Source organism: Lygodium microphyllum, chromosome 18, assembly GCF_053477565.2.
Source record: "Lygodium microphyllum isolate KBCC chromosome 18, Lygodium_microphyllum_v1.1.10, whole genome shotgun sequence".
Lineage (NCBI taxonomy): Eukaryota > Viridiplantae > Streptophyta > Polypodiopsida > Schizaeales > Lygodiaceae > Lygodium > Lygodium microphyllum.
Window position 1 is genome coordinate 86,868,330 of NC_141152.1, and position 19,453 is coordinate 86,887,782.

Genomic DNA, 19,453 nt, shown 5'->3' on the forward strand with positions numbered 1-19,453 from the left:
GGTCCTCTTGCTCCACTAAGCTCACGATACACCTAAGGAGGTTGGGTAGAGCCAAGTATTCTGTTGCTATTCACTTAGTCCTACACTGGGCTCCAATTGTCTGTCTACATCTCCGCTAGCTGTCATTAAGGTGCTGACTCTCTCGACAACCTACACTAACTGCAAGCAACTGCATCTTTCGGAATTGCCTATCCCTTGAGCCAAAATCGAGTTCCGACTATCGGGGTGGCTCACAAAGGTTAGCGCCGTTAAGATCTAGCTAGGTCTGGTGAAAACTTCCACAAGATGTGCAACAGTCTGACTCGGCCCAAATCGTCCGAGTTACAGGGGCCGAGTGGTGAACTTGGACAGTCGAATAGATATGTTCGAGGGCCGAGTGGACTGAGGACCGAATGACAGACGCGGGCTGAGGACTGAATGATAGAAGCGGGCCAAGGGATGAATGACAAAATTGGGCCAAATGAAAAAAGTGGGCCGAGTGACAAAAGTGGGCCAAGGGTCAAATATAGGACACCGAGCCAAGGGCTGAATGAAACGTTGGTCTGAATGCTTGATTTAGATGGGCCGAGCAAAGGGCGTTTGAGTACAATGTGCCGAGTGGGTGATTTGGCTGAGGGCCGATGTCATACTACTGTGCATCCGAGGTGTGGAATCCACCAAAAAGTTATGTGTGTGGGATTTGACACTTTGTACATAGTCATTATGTTTGCTCTTTTATTCCACGTGGGTAATATAGTGAAGAGGGGTTTGGTGCAAGAGGAACTTATCCGTAATGCTCTGGTTGACATGTACGCTAAATGTGACATGCTTGTAGAAGAACAGGGAGTTTTTGATAGATTGGTAACTCGAGATGCAGCCTCATGGGCTACACTTATTTCAGGATATGCCGATTATGGGCTTTGTGAGGAAGTACTAAACTGTTTCAAAGAGATGCAGATCGAAGTACACTGGTGGATATGTATGCCAAATGTGGGAGCTTGCTTGATGTTCAGCACACGTTTGACTACCTGCCACAACGCAATGAGTATTCTTGGAGCTCCCTTATCCTTGGCTATGTTGACATGGGGGATATGATAGTATTTTGGGCTAGCAACTGATATGGATGCAGTCAATTATTTGATGCTTGCCAATGACATGATTCATGCCCTTTATCCTAATGCTATAACAGTTGGAGAAGATGTGAGTGGAATGCCAGTCATTTCCATCCAAGTTTTGCAGATGGTGGCATAGGTTTCGATCACAGGCTCCATATGGCTGTTCCAGATAAATGGATTGAACTTCTATCAAAGAAAAAGGATGAAGACTGGCAAATGGGTGACATTGTGTATGCACTTACAAACAGGCAGTGGAAAGAGAAATGTGTTGCCTATGCGGGAAGCACACGATCAAGCTCTTGTTGGAGATAAGACAATTGCATTCTGGCTGATGGACAAGGACATGTATGATTTTATGGCCATTGATGGCCTGACCACACCAACCATTGATCGTGGTATTTCTCTGCATAAGATGATACGATTGATTACAATGAGCTTGGGTGGAGAAGGTTATCTAAACTTTATGGGAAATGAATTTGGTCACCCTGAATGGATTGACTTTCCCAGGGGAGATCAACATCTTCCCAATGGCAAATTTGTACTAGGGAACAACAATAGTTTTGACAAATGTAGACGAAGATTTGACTTGGGTGATGCAGAATACTTGAGGTATCATTGGTTGCAGGAGTTTGATTGTGCAATGCAGCAGTTGGAAGAAACATATGGGTTTATGGTCTCTGAGCATCAGTACGTGTCACGCAAAGATTAAGGAGATAAAGTTATAGTCTTTGAGAGAGAAAATTTGGTGTTCGTTTTCAATTTTCACTGGCAAAAGAGTTTTCCAGATTATAGAGTGGGTTGCGTAAAACCTGGCAAGTACAAGGTTGTTCTGAACTCAGATGAAAAGAGGTTTGGGGGAAAAACAGGCCACTTTTTGGATGGCTATTATGGGATCGAACCAAAGGAAAAAGCAGAAGAAAAATAGAAAAAGAGAAGAAAAAGCCATGTCTGATTGGCAGCGCAATATGGAGAACGGTACTTTTGGACTGTGATGAGAGAAAGGTGCAGAAGGAGGAGGTAGTATAATTTGGCGACTTGTTATGCCTTACTGGAAACTGTCATGGATGTGATTGTTGAAGAAAAGGGAAGCAAAGGTAATTTTGACATAGCAGTCACTTGCTAACTTAAATAACAAGTTTTTGCTTGCAGAGAAGCCCAATATAGCTTCACAAAGATGTGTACTTTTGGAATTGACAGAAGAAGAATTTGACAAAAGGAGATGAGTTTTTGGCATCGGCTCGGATGATTGGCAGTTCTGAATAATTACTTCTGGTTTGGAAGATATTTGACAGACGCACCTCCCTCCCAGAAGAAACTCAGAGCTCAATTTCTGTCTTTGCTTCAGTATCTGTTTGGTATTACATCAGATTTTGTAGAAAGTTCTTCCATGATTGTGTAGCTTCTTCTTCCTGCTCTTTGTCAAGTCACTTTGGAAAAAGAAGGATGCAAGGCTCTTGTATCATTTGGGGGCCATAAGAAGGCTTTTCATTCTTCTGGTTGAAAACTTGCAGATTGAAACAGTGGTCCTTTTGAATGAAATTGCATGATTTCGGTTTAATCCAGAATATGCATCTCTGGTCAAATCAGAGGAATCAAGGAGGAGAATGCTCAGAGGAGATAGAGAGAGATATCTAGTGATTGCTGCTGCGACAGATATGAAGCTAGGCACTGCTGTGACGGTGAAGAAGCTTGACATAATCTTCTGAAGTTGATGACGCAGCTGCTGCAGCAACACTTAGAGGTTGCATCTTTACCCCTGTCTTAGATAGAAAGTCTGAGTGTTGTTCGAATTCATATACCAAAAGATCTCCGTTCACTTGATGCCTGTGAAAGTAGTGCAAGTGGGATATATAGTTGCTATTTTGGCAAACTGTCTACCAATGCTTATCCATCTTGTTACAGATTCAGCACAATTACCATGACTTTACTGAGAGCCTGATCCAGAACAGCACCCTATCATAGGTTTTGTTTGTGAAGATTTTGATATTGCCCGACATGGTTCTCTTTGTATTATGCAGTTTGCTTTTGAAGATGAAGTTTAGCCTGTTGATGCTTTGAAAGACAAAAATATATTGATGCAGGATTACAAACCTGCATTAGATTCTCCTCATATTACCAATGTTGTGCATGAATGTAAGCAGGATAGTGAGGCTTTGTACTTCTAATATGGAATCAAGCTGGATAATGTTTTCAATACTCAGACTGCCTATTCTTTAATTGAAGAAATAGATGGCATTAGTGCAATAGGAACACCCTGGTTATTTACAAATTCAGAGACTAGAGTTGATGCAGAAATAGAGCTTTCAAATTGAATTTGATCTGCTAGATTGATCTTCTATCCTGAAATTATTCAGAGTCCTCTGTGGTTGCGACCTTGCTTTTGAAATCCTTCGACACTGAATGGTAACTTGTTTGAGTGGGTTGGCTAAGAGCTTAGTGTCTGAGTGGGTTGGCCAAATGGCCCGATTTTGGGACTCGGCCCAAACCCAATCCACTCGAACGGGCCAAGCCACGTGCGACGAGGGCCGTGCCGGGGATGATTTCGTTGAATCTAACGATCCGCACAAACACCAAGCATACTGCCTTCCAGATCACAACAAATACACAGCAAGGAGGTTCTAATGTACCTGAATCGTACAAAGAACTCCCCAATGGCAAGGTCGAATCGAATCAATGCTACAAACACACACACACACACACACACACACACACACACTCTCTCTCTCTCTCTCTCTCTCTCTCTCTCTCTCTCTCTCTCTCTCTCTCTCTCTCTCTCTCTCTCTCTCTCTCTCTCTCTCTCTCTCTCTCTCTCTCTCTCTCTCTCTCTCTCACTCACTACTATGGTGAAAAATGAGATCCTCTATAGTCCCCTGGCCCTTAAACCCCTTCCCAAACAGGGTTTTGCCATCCCCAATCACTCCCTTACCATTATTAATCATTCCAACCACTTTTTTTTTCCATTCACCCCGATTTGTGCATGTTTTGCCTTGTTTTATAGTAGTAACCCTATGCTTCTCCAAACCGATTTCGTAATCCTATCCTATGGTAAATGCAACCCGAATCAAAAGAAAATGACTGAAAGGATCTCCCCTTCTTTCCCAATCATTAAACAACCAAAATAACCAGAATACTTAGGTGTATCAAAGATCAAAAGCCCCAACTTCCTACCTATCTCAAGCTTCCATTCGGGGATGAATCCCTTACTTTGACGCTCGATATGAGGCATGCAAGTGCTCAAGATTGAATCCGTTGGTCCCAACAACGGAACCAAGATGTGGGAGCTCTTGCTCAACCGCCAAGACCCAGGGACTGCTTATTCCTTCAAGCATTCCAAGCGAGCTTTAATGGTTACCTCTCACATAGCCGACGCACCTTCAAACCTACGAATGTAGTGAGCTTACCTCCATGTTGAAATGAGTTGCCTCCTCCTTTACGCACACTGGTAGCTCCATGATCCTTGATGCTAGCTCAAGCTCCTCAAGCCTCCTCCATCAAGCTCCATCCACCATGGCATGCTTGTGTGAGCAAGGAGAAGAGAGGAGAAGAAGAGAAGTGGAGATGGTGAAGAGCTTCACCCTCTTGATCCCTCACTCCCACACACTCACTCCCTCACGCTCTCACACTCCCTCCCTCAAGAGCACATACACAAGCCAAGAGAAGGGAAGAAAGGAAGAAGAAAGGTCTCTTGTTAGCCACACACCAAAGAATGAGCTTCCATTCACTTTTTGAAATTTATATATATAAGCCCTAAAATTCTATGGGTGCCTATCCTTTTTACATGGCCGGCTGTGGCCTAGGCCCTTTTTCCCATTGTCCTCATATCTTCCTAGCTTCCTTCCTACTGTCTGTCTACCTTTACAAATTGCACAGGTGAGAGCCCGACACTCTTAAAATAAAGCTTGGTGCTCTTTTACAAGAGTTTTTTGAGTTTTTTGAGACGCCTTCTCTTTAAAATTGTGTGTTTGTCTCCGCTTAGTCTTTTAAGGGCCGCCTTTGCACCCTTGCTCTTTTTCTGTTCTTTTTCTACTTTTTGCTTCATTTTTTCATCATCTTGAAATGAGGTTAACAATTAGTTGTTCCAAAACTGCACGCAATGGCAAATACGATAAGGAGATTGAATAAGTGGATAGATCACAAGATCTTCCTATTTAACGTCACATTCGGGCGGCCATTCTCCAGATTATTCATGTTTGGCTTTAGCTACTTGTTCCTTTTCTCAATAATCCTTCTTCTTTTTCTTTGCAAGCATACATAGAAATTTGGACTGACGATGCATCCTTTGACAGTCTTGCATCTCTGCTTGCCCTTATATGGAGAAATCTGGATTGATGATGCATTCTTTGACCGACTTGCATCTTTCCTAGCCTGAGTCTGTGTCTTCCTAACAAGGGGAGTGTTTTGGCAAGAGAAGATGTCGAGTGCCATAAAGGATGGATGAGTGGGTATTGGAGAGGATGAACGTATTGCAGATGGAGGTGCAAGAAATTGCTTTGCTTCACATCTCGATTGGAATGCTTGTGGCCATAAATGAAAGCATTTAAGACAACCTCTGTGTTGTTTCTTTTGAGCACGGACTGGCAAGGAAGCATTAAATGTCTCCAAGGTAAGACCAGAGTGATGTGCTTGCACTTAGGGTTTGATATTGCAGGACTGACAAGGTAGCATTAACTGTTATTACAGGACTAGCAAGGCAGCATTAAATGTCTCCAAGGCAAGTCTAGAGTGGTGTGCTTGCACTTAGGGCTTGGGGAAGGAGAAACGAGGGTACCATCGCCTGCCCCTTCTTGGGAGGATGCTTCACAAAGCTTCCGTGTACCAAGTAAACAACCAAAAGATTTCTTTCAGGAGGTTGTTCCTTACAGGATATGGCAAAGTCTGATGTTATGGAGGTCTTACTGAATGATGATTATGTTGATATATCATCTCAAATTCTTCTGTGACCATCAACAAATGTCATTCCTCGTGGGACTACAAAGCCCGTAGCATCATACAATTTTCTCAACACTTCTTGATCATTCCAATATCTCATCATTGCTACAGGTTTCCTTGGTTTAATTTCTCTAGAATAGGCTTCAAGTTTCTCAGCCATGGTCATAAATTGAGGATTCGGCATTAGTTGTTACATTACATTGAAGTACATTTGTGTGTCTAGCTGTGGGATACCACTTGAACTACCACTTTGAACACCGTGTTGCAACTACTTGGCCATATATTGTCTATTCATTAGGTTCTTGGTGATGTAACATGCTCTGTGGTTTCGACCTTTGCTTGATATTGTGGTCCTGAAATGCAGAAGAACTGTAGCTAATGGGTGAGCTCATGCCACAATAGAATACGAGTGCACTACTGGATTGTATGAAAATAATCTCGCCTCTCAGACTATATAGTCAGGCAACTTCATCAAGATTTGTGATAACAATTGCATGAGCCTTTTTTTGAAGCAGTTCATCCTCAGTTGTGTTACTGGAACGACCATCAAATTGTAGTGGGTGAACAGAGACTGGAAAGATGGTTGGATTAGGTTGATCTTCCCAAATTTCCTAGCAAAGGCCTAGCTGAGTGGAAGCAAGCTTAATTCATGAAAGATCCTCAGTTCGGTCAATCTAATCAAAGTCTTATCCTTCTCAAAAAATGGAGCATGCTTTCTACCATTGTTAGGGAGGTTGAAGACAAGGAAATGTGACTATTGATCAATGCAATATACACTGTTATTAATAGGTAGCAAAATAGACTAGGGATAGCTCCATAATCCTTGAAATTGTTGCTTGAGGTTTCTAGGGCTCCATAATCTCCATCGTTAGCTTTATTTTAAGCTCCAAAGGCTTAATAAGGTAGTTTCAACTTCTAGAATCAAATGGAACAGATCTGAGGACTTTTTTCTGGACTTTTGTCTAGCTTAATGGGCCAAATGGAGAGAACTCATCGTGGTCATCCTGGTACTTGATGGGGAATCGAGTCGCAGTCTTTTGGATGGACACTGGAATTAGCTTAGAAAGATTCCATGAGAGCTAAGCATTGTTGTATGATAAGAGACTTTGGAAATATATTAAAAGATCAGGAGAGTTGAAAAGATCAATATTAATCACATTTCTCATCAATATATCTAAAGAAAATGTATTCCAATCAATGAATAGGAAGAAAGTTCATACATCCATATAGCACAAGTGTCAAACAATGCAATTGGTAGAGCACTATCCCAGGTTCTAGAATTGGTGAATAATACACATGCATCCTCTGGGAAGCTTAGCAACAGTTTTGTCAACACGATTCAGCAACAACGCACATAATCATCAGCTCCACTCAGTGCATTTTGTGCGGATTATGCAGGCTTAGCAATAGTTTCGTCAGCAAGCTAGAAGAAACAGTGGAGACAGAAAAGCCTATGAAATTTGAATGCTTCCAGTGTATGGCACTGTGGCAAGAAGGATGGGGATATGGATTTAGTAGTAAGTTGTACTCTCCAATGGGTATACGTAATGCAGGGGTGAAGATTCAATGAATGTATAATGCAATCTATTTCAGCCCTACACTTATAAGGGTTTGTACTTTGGAGTATGCAGTAGTATTGACAGGACATACATGTTCATTGGCATTCTTATGGTCACCTACAAGCAATATTTGCTTCAGTTTTGGATTTGCAAAGGTTATTTTCACTTACCATAGTAACCTGCAACTCTTCCCTATTCTCTTGAGTTCTTTGGTATTGGGTATTGGCTCAAATTTGGATGAGAATTACCAAAAACACTCAAACATGGCAAAACAGGGTGCTATCTATTGTAGACAAACCTATAGAATCATTTAGAGAATGGGTTGTAGGTAGAAAATAATGCAAAAGAGGACTTCTAGTTAAAAGTAGACATTTTGGGCTTTGAGTGACCTCATTCAGATCAGTATTTCTCAAGTTATGGCCAAAACAATGCAACTAGTTACTTGGGACAGGGTGTTTTCTACTGTGGACAGACATAGTAAATCATTTCTACAATGGGGTATTAGAATATTTTAATGTGAATCAGGACTTTTAATTGGTACTTGACATCATGGGCTCGAGCAGATCCATCAAGCACCTCATTTGGATCAGTATTTCTCAAGGTATGGCCCAAACTATGCAACTAGGTACCCGGGGCAGCTTGCCTACATGGGACAATTTAATGAAGGATGTCAAGGAAATGAAGTTAGAGGTTGAAAACCTTGTGTCTCTTGTTGATAAAGGTGTTGGACTAGCATCTATGAGTCAACATGATCATGCTTTTGGATTTAATGCTTATGGTTATGCTTCCTATGATGCTCCATGACAATTATGGATCTCCTCTTCCTTCACTAGTGGGCAATATTTTAGCAATTCTAGGGGATACTATGGTCATGATAATGCATGCCAAAATGATCCCTTCTCAAATGCTTATTTCTAGCAGCAAGATGGTCTTATTCATGATAATCACTATCATGAGAGTTGTGTTTGTATCATCCCTTATCAAAGCAATGTCTATGGGCAGAGGCATGATGTTTTAGAGCAGCGGCAAAGTCATTATGGTGGATCTTATCCATATGGTGATTATGCTTCATGCATTGAAGAAAGGTAGTATTCACATGATGTTGGTGAGCAACATAATGATTATGATCAAGGGGGATATATATGTAGTTCAACATACTTGGAAAACGAGCAATGTTATGACAGATTTTCCTGTGTACCAATGATCATGGTGGCCATATCTATGATGGTTGTGTTGAACAATCGCATACATATTCTTCTTCCTGCCATGAAGTTGGACAATACTCTCATGGTTTTGAACAATAGAAAGGTTCTTTGGTTCAGCCATATTTACTTAATGACTATGTTTCTTCTTCAAGACCATACTCAAATGCTTCTAGACAGTGTACTTATGATAGTGCTTATAGAAATGCCTACAGCTATGATTAGCATTATACATATGTATGCAGTGGTTATGATTTCTCCAATGGACAGCAACCTGATGGGAATCAGACTACTCTCTCTCAGCCATATGTAGTAAAGAATGGATAGCACCATACATCATTTAATGCGAGGATGTGTTCCATACTAATTGATTTTGATCATGCATATGGAGAAGAGTTGAAAGTTGAAGGAGTGGGAAGCATTGAACAAAATGAAGATTATGAAGTACATGACACATTACAAAATGAAGAAGATAATGAAGAAGAAGATGAAGAAGAGGACAATGCAGTAAATGAGGAACAAGATTATGATCAAGAAGGGGATCAAGGAGAAGAAGATGACGTTGAAGACACTCATGATCCTTTTGTCTTTCAAGAAGGATATGACAATGATAGTCTTGTAGATCTTATGGTGCCTCATGTGCATCATGATGCTTATCTGTCTATTGATGATGATGATCTCTACTATCATGGTACGCACATGTTTGATGATAATGATGGTGATATTGATGAATTTGAGGTATATGGGGGAGATTATGCAGATCATGGGCATGACTCTTCTTATCCTTTTGACCTAGGTGGTGGTCAATATTTTGTTGATAGTTTTGATGCTGATTTTCCTACCCTAGATGGCTATTATGATGGGATACCCTTTGATCCAGGTGAGGATCGGATTCATTGGGCTGTAGACGACTATTACTTTGGAATCTCGTACGATCCGGGTTGATTTCGGGAGAATTTCATGTGGCTGGAGACATGGGACAATTTGTTGTATTATTTTTATGTGAGAAAATTAATCAGTATAACTTCATCAAGCATGGAAAATTTTGTTACAGGCTGATATCTTATGTTATGAACTTTGTTTCTAGTGTTCATATGCCCCATTTGGATACTCCTATTGAAAGTTATGATCATTTTTCTACAGCTACCCTATTCAGCCCAGATTCATTGTTTCATGGCAAATCTCCTATCCTATGAAGACCATTCGTTGAAGATCCACTTTTAGAGTTTGTCATGAGTTTTGTGTCCTATATTCTCTTTTGCTACATGTATCTATCCTTGTATTCATTGTAATTTCAGCTTTGATGACAAAGCTTTTCTAGGAGGGGATGGTTTGTAATGTAGGAAAAACTTCCATGTATCTAGGATACCATTACAGCCATAAAATGGGTTGACATATGTAAACATACCCTATAATTAGAGGATTAGGGTTAGCTAGGTTTGGCTAGGGTTAGCTATAAAAGGTGAGGCTAGCCAAATGTAGCATCATCTTTGGATCATTTGGAGAATTCATGTTTTGGTAACTTTCTTGTACTTCTTTCCTAGTTTAGCTATGGTTGTCAGCCATGATTAATGCAGATTAGTTTCTTTCCTTTCAATTTGTCTTGTTGGTTTCTTTTTTATCATCCATGGTTGGATTTAGGCTATTTTAGGTTAAGCCACGTTAGCTTCATTACAGTTATTGAGTGGAATGGCACTTGGGACCTTATGCCTAGGCATGTTCATGGGAAGGTGATTGGTGTTAAATGGGTCTTTAAGACCAAATACCACAATGGTGGCACTTTGGATAAGCACAAAGTGTGGCTCGTTGCAAAGGGCTTTGCATAGTGGCTACGAGTGAATTTCCATAACACCTTTTCACCTATAGCTAGGATGGCTACCATTAGGGCAGTTCTTGCCTTAGCTAGCCATAGTAGATGGCCAATTTATCAACTTGATGTGAAGTCTACCCTTCTCAATGGCGATTTGAAGGACAAGATCTATGTTGGGAAACCTTTAGGCTTTTCCATCATCATGTGGACAAGTGTGCAGGTTGAAGGCAATTGATTTGGTCCTTGATTTGGCTTCTTAACACTTGGTTTGATTTATGCTTTCTATAGGTTTGTTGGCTAGGTTAATTAGTGAACCCAAGGTGGTTCATTGGAATCTTTCTTTGAGGTTTTTGTACTTGCCGAGGGGGGGTGTTTGATTTTGTACTCATTATCCAATGGGTTTTGGAGATTCGCCTTTGGTTCTTAACGGGTCGGATGGATTCAAATTGGATTGGAGATGTTGACCAATGGAGGTCAACCAACTGTTATCTCTTGGAGTGGCAAAAAGCAGCCCACAATTGCCCTTTCTTTCACAAAGGTGGAGTATAGAGAAGTCTTCTACCATATGTGATTTAGTGTCAAGATGTGCGATGATGTAGAGAGAGAGTAGGGTTTGCGGGGAGAAACATAGTGTGTGTACAGCAAACACTGAGAGAGAAGAGAAACTAAAAAATACTAGAAGAATATGGTGATGATACACTACATCATGCTATGAGAAGAAAAGTTGATACAACGGAGCGGAAGCTCCAAATATGGCTAGTTGTAAAAGCAGCAAAATCAACTTACTTATGTATTATTCTTTTTTATAGTATACAACCTTTATCATACTACACAATCCAAATGTATAAGACATGCTTTGGACTTGTGGATCTTGGAGTATTTTGCATATAGCTCTATGTTACAATGCTATTGTAAAAGTTTCATAATATTAACATCATGTTTGGATATCCATCTTGGATCATTGTGAGAATTCCATGGCTAAAATACTATAGTATTATGTTTTAATTTGAATTATACAGAAGGGGCCATGAAAATGAACATTCAATTTGAATTTTGTATTTATAGAGGGGATATAACTATTTTCTTCAAAATTCACAAAAGGGGTATATAAAATGGTGAAAGAAAATTTAAAAGGGGTTTTTAAAGTATCATTTGAATGCACGTTATAAAGAGGGCTTCTATAAGGTGACCCCCCCGAGCTTGCATGTTGAATTGTTTGATGTTTCAAATGTTTTTTCACTAAATCCTTTGATAGAGGAGGTAAAGGATATTTTTAGTATTGTAGTACTCTCTATCAAGGCTTTTTTTAACCATGTAGAGGATGCATTGGTAGCACCTAAAGTTAATGCAGTGACATGAGTTGCAGAAGTAGAAATAATGCTAGCAAATAATGCTAAGATATGTGTATTGACTGTGATTGCCTATGAGGAGGTACATGATGCAAATGCATTATTTGATGATGAAGGGGATGGATTACATACAAGAAGTTGTTACATGGACATGTTATGAGGATATAGATAGCAGAAGATACCCCACCTATTGTATACTCTAATGTTACAGATCTAGTAAAAATAGATGGTTTGGGAGATACCTTGGTAGAGGCACTTGTTCCTAATGAGTATGCTTTCCATAATCTCCCGTATTAGCTTCTAGAATGGAGCCATCGGTATCAGGAGGGTACGTGGTCTTCTGGTAATGGTGGATCTTGCAAACAACCAATGTTCCTAGTCTCCATCGATGCTTGCGATGTTGGCATGGTGGTGGTGGTGGAGCTGGGGAGGTGGCTTGTGCATGTGATCTCTCTAAGGGGTGTTTTCGAGCTGCTTGCTTGGTATATGCCATGTCTTCTAAGAGAGAAAACTCAAAAATCAAAAGTGAAATGTGTGAAATGAGGTGAAACTTTAAACTTATAGCTAAACTTTTTAAAAACCCTTAAACTTGAATTATGTATCTAGGCTTTCGAAAAATATGACTAGTGATCTAATTGACGTGAAATTTTACTTGTAAACTCCTAGGACACATCAACCGCACAAAAACAAAATGGCCCCATCAAAAGCCTCTAAGACACCTGTCTGGAGGCTTGCGTATGGGGCCTTGAATTCCTAGATTCAACAGGGCCCTAGACGTGAGCATCCAAACAGAAGTCCCATAAGCTTTTGATAGGGCCAATTTTTTAATATCCATGATTTTTTATGATGCCCAACATGTGGGTGAGGTTTCACTAGATTCTGATTTATAAAATTGACAGTTCAATCTTTTTTAGAAAATGCATTAACTAGATTTTACTTCACTGATAACAGAAAAACTCACCAACAAGTGTGCGCAACGACATATTAAATATATTGCCAATCAAACTATCTAAAAAATTGGAAAATTGAAAATTCACAAAAAAAAAACATGGGTAAAATGGAATATCACATATCGGATATAGTGTTTCCAAACCACTAAATATAGTAAAGATATAGTGTATCGGCCCATGTACAATTGACGTGTGCATGATTGCACATTGAATTTATCCTCAACAAAACTACTTACGAATTTGGAAACATGAAAATTTGCACAATGCAAATCATGGTCAAAATAGAATATCACATATCGGATTTAGCATTACAAAACCATGAAATACACCATAGATAGTGCATCGCACCAAGTAGAACTAGAACTCCATTTTCTAGGCCACTCCTATCAAATACTTGAAGATCTACTAGAAAGATAATCCAAAACTAAGCTCCTTACAATCTACAACCAAGCCTGAGCTAAAAACATAGATCTAACTACAAGGTAACTTCTAAAACCATATTGTTGACATTAAGATTAAATGCATCCTTATTGTTGCGGATCATATGAACAAGAACCAAATCTATGGGCTTAATAGTGATATGTTGGGCATGAATGGATAAAAGTTGACAATCACTCATTAGATCAATCAAGTAGCTTTCAAATGCTTCTTGGAGAGCAAGCAAGGCTTGGCTTTGACCATTTCCCCACATTCGTTACCTGGTTCCTTGAAAAGAACTTGTGATGATGCCATGACTGTAGATCTTGAAGCATTTCTTGCACCAACCTAGAGAATGGTGCCTTCAAAATAATCAAGTTGGCACTCTTTTGGAATTTCCTTATCTCACTTACGCAGTTGTTCTTGGCCTCCATCTTCACTTCTTATGTGTTGGAGGATGTGTATTACCAGCTAGAACAATAGTGGGAGGTGGAGCAACTAGAGCATGTGGACCACCACTTCTGCATAATGGCAAACCAGAATTATTGACAGCACTAGGGCCACCATTATTGGCCATAGTAGTGCCACCATTATTACTATAGTAGAGCCGCCATTGTCAGCCACCACCAAGGGACCTTTGTCACTCACAGTATGTTCATTAGATTCGGAAGAGTGTTGAGCTCTTGCTCTTGCAAGAACCTTCTTGATAGGAAGCTTGGAACATGCCATGGTTGTGATGATGAAGGATAGAAAGGTGGAGGGTAGAGTGAAGAGTAATGGGAAAAAGTGAAAGGAGAGACTTGACTTAAAAACGAAACTGTTAAACTTACTATATGGTGTAAATGAACTTCAAAATTATCATTTGCAAGTGCCACATAAACATATGTATACTAAGATGTCAACTTCACAAAGATGTTAGTAAAACATATAGCTACATATATTGTCGAATGGTCCTTTAATGGTTTAAAACTTGGGGTTTTTAAGATAGAACTAGTTTTTTTTTTTCTTCTTTAAGTTGTTTCATTTTACGCATTCCTTCTTCATCTCTTCACATCCACTACATCCCTTCTATTTGTCGTGACATGCTTATGTGCACTTTCATGAGTGAAATTTATTCATTGTCCTTGGTAGAAATTTGATGGATGAATTGATTAATTATGATTACATGGAAATCCATCCAATGATGGCAGAGGTGGAAAGATATGATGGCACAAGCTTAGATATAGTGAGTGATATAATCACAGCATAGGATTAGATGGCCATGGTTGAGGCAATCACCTTATCCTTAAGGTTGAGTTTGAAGTGACATTGCATGATTTATTCAGACCAAGGCCTAAGGTTACTACAAGGGAGCCTGTGGATCTCTTTGCCCAAAATGATACCTCCTTGACACACGAGGAGATGAAGATATATGATGAGTTGAATAAGATAAGGTCTCTAACTATCATACATTTACCTACAATAAAATTTGAGCAAATTATGCATCATCTATAAAAGATTCCATAGGTGGAATCTTGGGTCAAATTGAGGCCTGGAGCAGCTATATTTGAAGTCTCACGTCTAGGATCACTTTATTAGTGAAATCTTGAGTCAAGATGAGGAATGGAGTAGCCTTGTCTGAAGTCTTGTGTCAAGGGTGAGACTTGAAGTAGCCTTTTTTCGAAAGTTTGGTATCTAGGGCTACTTATCTTGGTAGGAAAGTAGCCCCAGACACAAGACTTTGGATATGGTTTCTTTAGGCCTCATCTTGATCCAAGTTTTCTTTTGTGGACTCATATGGACCCAATGCATCGTATGCTCAAGTTTTGTCATATTCCAATAACTCTAGTTAACTTAATAGTCATGTTGTTGATTTGATCATGTGGTTTATGATGTATTGTATATAGATGATTTTGCATAAAGGTAAGGAAGATCTCGACATGTGGATCAATGTGGAAGGGCTTAGCCTTGAAGGAGTACACTGGCAACCTTGTTTTTCCAATGCAATGGTCTTCCATAAGAAATGCTCACTAGGAGGGGAGGAAACAATCATGAAAATTTGGGTGTTGACTAAGTATGGATCTTTTTGAACAATACCTATATCATCTACCTTGGAGAAGGTGGTGTTAATCAAGTAGTCAAAGGTACTTTATTTATTTGACCAAGCCCATGGTGGAGTAATATATATACTCACTACATTAGGTGAGCTTGCCAAAGTCTGGGGCTTGATTCTCCTAGAGGAAGAATTGAATGGAAAGCATGTCCTTTTTTATGCAAAGAAAGAACTCACTTTGGCATCCGAAGGCCCCTCTTCTCTGTTGTTAAAAATGCTAAGGAATGAATGGAACTCTTACTTGCATTTTGTTATATTGAGACTTCATATTATTCATTACCATGAGCCACCGTTAAATGTACTTTTCTTGATGAACACAATATATTTTGCTTTGTGAATAAATGCAAATTCATTAGGTAAAAGTGTGGCAAGTTTCATAAAGTTAGTGACATGTTGTATATTTAGATATGATAATGTATGATGGATTTATATACATTGATAAATATTGTGCATGTGAGCACACAAAGTTTTTACTCTTATGAGTGCATACAAATATAATGTTTCCATATTGTGTAGCATACAATGTTCAATACTATTTCCATGCTATGAAGTGTATAAATTCTATGCATTAAAATGCACATCTTTTTAAAAAAAAGTGTTTGTCTAATAACCTCCTCACCACAATACAATTAATATACTTCCATATATCTATGAGGCATAATGTAGTCAATATCACACACACATGTTGTTGTAATAAATCATGGATCATGCATGAGACCTTACATACATCATATAACATACCACTTAAATTATGATCATTCATCCAATCATATCAATTTGTTTGCATTCAAGACTATCAAACCTTATTAAAAAGAGTTGGTAAGTAATTTTTCTAAGAAGGGGACACTTTGGCTCTTGGAAAAGGTGCCACTAGGTCTTTTAATTTATGGTACCTAGTCTTGGATGGAAACTTTGAAACTTGTTGAGCAAGATTAATAAGAGTCATTTGACATGTTGTGAAGGCATCACTTAATTAGCTCGTCTAATATGTGACTAGCATACAGTAATAGTATACAAAATTCAATCCCTCCATTATGGAGCATGAAGCAAGTTTGCAAAGAGAGTTATGTGACCAATGCCATATGTTCACATGCATCCAAGAGGGTGAGAACCCTAACCTTTTTTAGAAAATGGATTAAAATACCCCCTCCTTTCAAGTTTAAATTAATCAAGAAAGAGTCTAAATCCACATAAATGAATATAAGAAAGTGAGACCCTATCTCAATACATAAGGCTAAAGAAGAGCCTTCGAAGACTACAAGTAGATGCACTTGAGAAGTGATCATGTGATTCCAACCCTTAAAAGAAAAGAAATCCTACTTCCAAGAAACTAATTGGAAGTTTGATAATTAAAAATACTTCAATTCCCAATCTTATTACCAAGTCATAGCTCTAATGAACCAAGAAATGTTAGATCCCCAATCAAGAGCAAAGATAATTGATCATCCTATCTAGTGTTACCTTGAACCCTCCTTGCTTCAACAAAAAATTATATAATGATTATCCATATAGGAAATTCCTTCCCTTGCACTCCCTTGAGATTGAAACAAGAGCTTCAAAGTTAACCAAGGATCAATATATGTATGAACCTAGATTTTAAATCTTCCATGGGCACATAATTTTTCGAGATCAATTTGCAACATTCCCTTGTTAACATACCTTTTGAAGTTCACCATCCATTATCCACTTCAAATCTTTACATGATTATGTTATCTCCTCATATTCAAGCTAAGAATACCCAACTTTTAAATCTTCCTTGGATCACATGTTTGCAAGGCAATGTGGCAAATCAATCTCATCAAATGGTATATTTGTGATATGCATTGCAAATTGTGGATACAAACAAGGCTACGAGTCAAGAATACACACAAGAAAGCATGCTAATTTTTTTCATGATTTTTGAGAAGGGAAGTGCCAAGAAAAATATGGGGAGCTGTTGTGTGGATACATGTGTAAAGCTTCATTTAACCCTATCTATCTTAAAATCTTGCAAGGCATCCCTACAATAGTTAGAGTTATGAAATAGTAGAAGCTTATGACCCAACCAAAACAATGTTTCGTAGCCTCCTCTAGAGGCCACCAATCAATGTGGGAAGAGGGTGACTTGGTCATATCCTTATAACTTCACTATAGAATAATATGATGGCTTTACATATAGGGAATTTCTTTTTCTTATGCTCCCTTGAGCATGAAATTGAAGTTGCAAACTCATCAAAGGATCAATATATCTATGAATCAAATATTCAAAATTTCCTTGTACACATCATATTCTAAGATTGATTTGTCACATGTCCTTGCAGACATACCTGTTGACATACCTTTTGAACTTTGGGATTTATTATCTACTTCAAATCCTCACATGAGAACGTTAGCTCCCCATATTCATGCTAAGGAAACACAACTTTCAAATCATCCTTGGACCGCATGTCTGCAAGGGAGTGTCTAGTAAATCAATCTTAGTAGATGGTGTGTCCATGATATGCAGTGTCAATTGCAGATGCAAACTAAGGAAGAACACACACATCAAAGTCAAATAACCACATTTGAAGGAGAGGGGGTTGGTTTCACTTATAGGCATGCAAATTTTGGGGGGAAGAGCTCAAGTGTGAAGTGACGAACATACTCACAAATAGCTGGTTGTCTATAAAATAGCATGCATGCCAATAATGCATGGTGGATTTCATGAAGAAACACAAGAATTGATGTGTGCATAGGTGAAGAGTAGTAAGAAGGTGAACTACACTTAATCCTTTCATGCTATTGTGTAGCATCAATGTGGCATTAACATGTTTCCTAGTCCGATCCTTTGTGATCTTCCAATCATGTGACAACTTATGTGTAAGGCTGTCAATTTTGACATGATAGTGGTGGCATGAGCAACTCAATTCCCAAAAGTACCATGCAAGGTAGGAATAGAGATGGATTGAAAAAATTGCAATGGATTTTTTCAAGCAATCCAATTGATGGTAATTTGAATTGTAAGCTAAGGGGATGTTTTTATGTTAAGAGAAAGCGAGTGCTAATGGGATAGCATACCTTCTTGTGCTTGAAAAGAAAATTCTTGTGCTTTCGAAGGAAATTCTTTTGCATGGGAAGAAACTCCTAATGTGAATGATGGAGTTCAACTTAGATGTTTGTTTCTTGTTCAATCTGTTATTCAGTCATGATGATCTTCAATCACATCATCCTTTGTTAGCAATTACATCAACTTTGGAGGTACTATGTAAAGGGTGGCAAATTTATGATATGGATATTTCAATAGAAAAGAAGGGGAGAAAGCTTACGAACCTGCCTAATCTTAAGAGAATCTAAAGAAGATAAACATGTTTACAATTTGGTGCAAGGTATAGTTTAATAAGGTTTTATATAATGGGACAAAAAGGAAACTAGAAGATGAAAATACCAAGGTAAAAGTGCACCATATAATCACTCTTGATCAGGGTTAAATTATTAGGATTTTGGTTAGATCACGACTACTCCTAGAAGAAAATGGCCTATTTCAAGTTGAGGACTAATCAACAAGGATACTTAAGTCACTTACTAGGTGTTTGTCATTAAACTAGTGTTAGGGCTTGTTTGACAATATTCTAAATACAATAAAAGGTTCTTTTCCTTTTCTTCAAGTGTTTTCTTTTGTTTCTCCTCTCCTCTTTCCTGACTTTAAAATCCTGTGCATATGTAACTTTCATTTTTTGAATAAAAAAATTGTTGATGAAAAGCATGTCAAAAATGCCATTTACACATTCTTTTTAATGAAACATACCCCCACACGCTTGTACGTGAATTTTCATGGAAAACTAGACATAATCGCTACTGTGCATCATGCCTCCACATCTCTCCTATGATTTTATTATAATGAAAGTATGAAGATGATGAGTGCTACATCTTTCTCAAGCAACTCTATAAGGTTATAAGGCATATGGCTTACACAAGAGTTCATATGACCTTGTCAATTGGTTCCACTTTTGTAAGGTTCCATTTGATTACCTTCTTATGCTTACCCTTCCGTTACCCTGAATCTTCAAAAATTGTAGGAAAACTTTTGGAACCT

The 19,453-nt window shown here is 38.7% G+C and overlaps 1 pseudogene; it reads left to right on the forward strand.

Annotated features, from left to right (window-relative positions):
- Positions 1-620: 620 nt before the first annotated feature.
- LOC148021118 (1,4-alpha-glucan-branching enzyme 2-1, chloroplastic/amyloplastic pseudogene) lies at positions 621-2,019 on the forward strand (annotated as a pseudogene).
- Positions 2,020-19,453: the final 17,434 nt, after the last annotated feature.